Below are 6,000 nucleotides of genomic sequence, written 5' to 3'. Positions count from 1 at the left end.
AGTTTCATTAAATAATTTTTTGAGTTTGATTTGATCGGAGTTTTCATACTTCAACCCCACTAAGGAATTCCATCAAAAAGGTATTAGGCACCAGCATTTTCCATGATTTTTGTCCTTCAATATTATATTACAAAAATACCACAAATTACCGTTTACATCTATAAACTGTATGAATGACATTATCTGACACTATTGTATTCCCTAGTCATATATTAATATAAATCGATTCAAAGGCCTATTAACCATATAAAAACAGAAATATTGCACTCTTAAGTACTCCTATTCATCCTTATTATCCTTTGTTAGTCCTTCTCTTTGTATCTAAGTTCTTATATTCCCGTAAAAAGTTAATAAGAAATGTCCTCATCTCTCTTAAGTCCTCATCATATATTTAGTTTTCTCATTAATATATAGATAACTAGAGAATCCATTTCTTATTACCATCATTGTTGTTATCCAATTTTATCTTCAATGTTCATTGTATATCTTATTAAAATTTAAAACTACTAATTAAATCCATAATCTTATTATCCTTTGCTCACCACATCTATCTTTTATATATTATTCCTTAACCAACTATAAAATACAATATAATATTTATTACTATATCTCCTACTGAGCATACTATCCTACTACTATCTCGCTAGCTTATTAGTTCTACATCTTAATTAAAATCCAAAAAAATAACTTCTCCAGTACCTAAATCTCACCCCCTTCAAAGTTATATAAATCAATTCCAATATATCAATTGGCACTATCTCCAATATTTATAAAACTCATTAGGCCTAATAATATGGTAAAAAGTATTTTCTTATAAGTACATAACTGATAACCTTAAATTATGTTCGTATACTTTTTTTACCATATAGTTTTAGATTTCCACTAGCACTATTCACCATTTAACAATTAAATTTAAAATTTATGATTTAGTTTTCTAAGATAGAGATAGTGCCAATCGACTCCTTGGAGTCAATTGGCTCCTTGGATGAGCAGAACTAACCCATCTTGACTCCTTGGAGTCAAGTGGATTTCTGACATCTTCTTGTAGTTTTATTAGAAAAACAGGACTTCGGCAAATACAATAGAAAATTTGAGATAAAAATGGGAGGAATCGAGGAAGCTAATCCGTTTAAGAGTACTATGAAGAGGCACAACACATAAGAAGTCTACTTTAGAAACCCATTAAAACCTCCTTAAGGACCTTGGTCAACTAAATAAAAGAATATTGGAACTAACCAAAATTTTAATTTGCAAGGTCTGTTTTCATATCTGGAAAACTGGGAACGTGGTACCAAGCTCCAAATCAAGAAATTGCAGCCCTATAAAACCTTGAAATTTAATCCAATGGCTGGGAGACTTAGGACACTTCTATTTATTCTCTTCTCCCCTCTTATTGTATCTCATCTTGGATTTGTGCTCCCAACTTGTTGTTGGAGGCCAAGTGCATCCAATTTCTTACTCCATTCTTGTTCTAAAAGACTGTGTGGGAGAGAGTCCAAGGCTAATCAACATTCTTGGAGAAAGAGCACCACTTGGCCCTTGAGGGAAGTCACAACAAGGTTTGTGTGATCTCTAAAAATTTTTATTTGAATTTTCTCATCTTTTTTCTCTTGGTAAAACTCCAGTGGATAGCCTATACCTCAAGTTTTCTAATGCACAAAACAGTACTGAAAACGTTCTCATGTACCAAAAATTACAATGCTTTTTGTATACTACCCACTCGACAGAGCCTCACCGCCAACTAATTGCGGTCGAATGTCTTCTGTAATGTAAAGTATTATTCTTTGACCTGAAATTTTTCAAATATTCCTTATCATATTTAATTATTCAAACTTATCTAACACAAAATAAATATTTATTTTATTTATTTAAAATAATTTTGACTAGTTGTCATTATTCCATTGATTCTCGTATTTTGGAAAAACTGAAAAATCCAATAAGTATGAGATCACCTAAAATAATTGTTCTAAAAGATATTTGAAATTCAATTTACCCTCTCACTACCTGATCCTTGTAAATTAGTCACTTAATTACCCTATTCCAAGACAGGAAAATTTTAGAAATATTGTTGGATAAACAGGAGCCTAAAAATGACTTATTTAACCAAAATTAGGATTTATCAATTACCCCTCTTTTTAATATTTCTTCTTAACACTGCTTTTATTCCTTTTTAGAACATTAAAGCTTGAATCTTGAATTCCTTTAATCAGTTTCTTCCACTAATTAACTACTTATCTTTCACGCTTTTACTATCTTCATTATTATTACATAATAACATCTGGTATTTTACTATACTACAATTCTGTTATTACTCACTCCATCATTTTTTGTTTCCTAAGCTTAACTCAACTCTTGATTAATGTATCAAGACAGGTCTGTAAGGACGAAAACACTCAGATTATACATATTTTATTTTTATAAAAAAATTAATTAATGCAAATCAAACCTACAACGACAAAAACGCACACACCTAAAATTGTGACTCTGCTCCTCACCTGCCCGTAACTTTCCTTTTAGCCTCCTATACGATCATCAGCCCTCAACAGTGCTGCCACCGCACCGGCAATGAAATCTTAATTTTAATTAATAATCATTTTAAATTATAAATTTCCAAAATTTCTTTCTAAAATCTAAATAAATTAGGTTCATTAGGAAAATTATGTGGAATCATTTTTGAGTTAATTAAATCATTTTCACTCTTTGATTCTATAAAATTGTATCCGATTATAACAATATAAAAATCACAAAAGTTTATAGCCTTCAAAATACAGTTTTCCAATACTTGCAGCCTATGGAATTGACCCTCGCTTTGTGCTTGTAAAGAAAAGTTATAAATACTTTATTAGAAATCAGAAGATCTTAAATAATATTTTGAACCATAATTTCGGGTTTATTGAGGAGATACACCTTTGCTATGGTGAAGAGCATGACATTGGAACCAGACCTCTAGTGGACACTGCCATCTGGATTTCCTGCTATTTAAATCATTTCCTCTGAAATATTTAGGATGTTTAATAAATAGCTGTTTTAGAGGCAGCTAAGACCTTTTTAAATTCTTTGAAATTATGTAATCAGTGATTAAAGAAAACATGATGAGGTGATTGATGTAACACGACGGTCGGAATCGACACTTTGTGCTACATCTGGTGGATAAACTCTAAATGCGATGTTAATGAAGTGAAATAGTGATTAGGTTTAGAGAAATAACGAGAAGTACAACGGTAGTCAGAAGACACAAAGCACGACCAATCGACAACACAAACGGCTTATGTCACGGGCAAACTCCCAATGACCCTTGTGAAAAGTTCAAAAGAGGACAAGTGGGGAACGATCTCATCCAAGAGCGTCCACACCGTCAACGTACAAATATCAGACCGGACACTATTAATCCTTAAATTCTCTAAAACAAATATGGAGGCTGATGGCGAGGACGCTGACACATCACCATTGGACGCGTCGCCACGGTCAACCAAAGTCAACGTCTCCGCCACGGATACGACGCCACAGTCAACCGACGTCATCACTCCTGCTACGGACATGTCGCAACCGTCTCCGCCACGCACGTCTTCACGCACACATGTCAACAGTCCCGCTTCGAACATGCCACAACTGCCTCCACTACGCACGTCTCCACGCACGCATGTTCCTTCGCGCGTCATGAAACGTCGCCAACGGCAGATCAACAACTACCCCTTGGTGTGACATGAAGCACGACTCGTCTTTAATTTCTCGTCTTAAAGTTGTATTTTCTCTTTCCTCCAAGGCCTATATGTATAGGCCATTGTTTCAAGAAACAGTTAGGCAGTCATATTTCAAGAATTGAGTTTTGTTTAACTCTTCTTGGAGGACTGCCCAAGCCTCCCTATATCGCCAGCACTAGCGCCGCCACCACCACCGTCGCTGCCGCTGCCTCAGGACGTCGGCCTTCCATCCTCTCTCTCTCTTACTGTCTCTCACTCTCTCTCTCTCTCTCTCTCTCTCTCTTCCTCTCTCTCTCTCACCTTAGAAGGGCATGAAGCCACCCCAGGCCGCCGGCAGAACGCCCACCGGCCGCCCAGGCCACCCCAACTAGGGCCGCCCATGCCGCCCCTACCAGGGCCGCTCAGGCCGCCCCCAGGCCGCCCGCTTGGGGCTGCCCCGCAAGACTTCGACATTGGCGGCGGCGGTCGTCGTCGACGCCGTCCGACGCTTTGAGCCGCGCGCGCTACACACGCTCCGGGTGCGCTGCATGCCCTCCGCACACTCCGCGCGCGCGCCGGCGCTTTGCGCATTCCGCGCAACCTACGCGGCGTGCCAGCGGGTATTCGCCTCGCCTGACTCTGCGACAACTACATCTACTCTCTACCAGGGCCGTTCAACGCCCGGAACACCAATAATCTTCCTCGTCTAGTGGGCTGCTCAACGCCCGGATTCGCCCAGCCTCGTCATGATCGGAATTTCCCGCATCCTCGTCACGCACTACGGTGCCGAGGTACACATGAACTCTTTGGTGTCGAAAGTGTTCTCCGTCCAGTGTTTTCTCGAGAAGTTTGGATGCTGGACGTCGTCAAGACGTCGTCCGGTCGACACCGGATAGCGGCTCAGTGCGAAATGAGATCTTGATTGGACAACGGCGATCAGTGTCGTCAATGAAGCTAATGGACAGGTATAAATATATGATGACAATGAATGCAAGAGGTCCTCGTGTCGAATGCGTGCGTGCGCGAAGAGCGGAGTGCCATTCCAGAGAATAGCGGGATCACTATAAGTGAGGTCAGACGGACCTCCTAAACCTCGCCGAGAGGTCGAGGGCGAAACGTCGCCGAACAGAAACCCCGCTGAAATGCTCACACACGTCGAGAGAATCTGACTCGTACCGGGCAGGTAAGACTCTCGTAATAATTCATCGTTTTCTCAACCTGTCCCGCTCACCTATATCTAATCTGAGCGCGGAAGAGGCAAATCGAAAGAGCACTGAAGGACGTACGAGACGTAAAGTGAAGGGGCATGGGAGTACCTTTGTCGCACTGGCGACGGATATCTCGAGTCAGAGAGGAAGTCCGGAAGCACAGGAGGTCGGTGACGCCGATGGCTGGCTGATGCAGGAGTGGCTAGACGGGGTGCGGACGTCCACAGGCGGGCTCGGTGGAGAAGTGACGGTGGCAAGAAGCTAGCGAACGCAGCGCGGTGGCGCGCGCGCAAGCAGCCAACGCACAGGTCGGCACACGGGGCTCGGGCGGCCTTGACTCACAGCGGGTGCAGCGATAGCGGGTGCACTGCACAAGGCGATTACGGCTCGGGCGTGTGCGGCACACAATCGGGCACAGCGCGCGGCGAGTGCGCGCACAAGCGGCAGCGCGCGGGCAGCGTGTGTGGTTCAGGTGGCCTTTGGCGGCGATGGGCGCGGCGTGCGGCAAGGTTCGCGGCGGCGGGGCGGGCCAGCGGGAGACGAACGCCCGGTGGCACGAGCACAGCGCGACCACACGGTCGGCGGCGTTGCGCGAGCAGACGGCCGCGCGGGGCGGCACAGTCGGGCGTCGGCGTCGACCGGGGTCGGGCACAACGCGCGGACCAGCAACGCACGCGGCGGCCCGCAGCGCGATCACGCGGCGGGTGGTATCCGCGCGAACAGATGGCCGCGCGGGCCAGCGCGGCGGGCATTAAGCGTCGGGCGGCGGCGAGATTGGTAGCTGGCAGCGAGGCGGTCACCGGCGGCGGGCGTCGTCGGAGGGGGCAATGGGCGTCGAGGCGAACTATCGGCGCGACGAGTTGACGGTAGGGCAGGACGCTGGCAATGAGCAATGAACCGGCGGGCAGCGGCGCGGCGGGCTCGGCCGGATGTGGCGTGGCGGGCGGCGCGACGGAACTCCGGCAGGAGGGCGGCGGCATGGCAGAGTTTCTTCTTCTTTCTCCCTTCTCTTCCCTTCTTCCCCTTCCCTTCTTCTTCTTCTTCTTCTTCTTCTTCTTCTTCTTCTTTCTTCTTCTTCTTCTTCTTCTTCCTCTTCTCACATATGTGACTCT

The sequence above is a fragment of the Wolffia australiana genome, chromosome 3 (assembly GCF_029677425.1).
Source record: "Wolffia australiana isolate 7733 chromosome 3, ASM2967742v1".
NCBI classification, from domain to species: domain Eukaryota; kingdom Viridiplantae; phylum Streptophyta; class Magnoliopsida; order Alismatales; family Araceae; genus Wolffia; species Wolffia australiana.
This window is presented reverse-complemented; position numbering follows the sequence as displayed.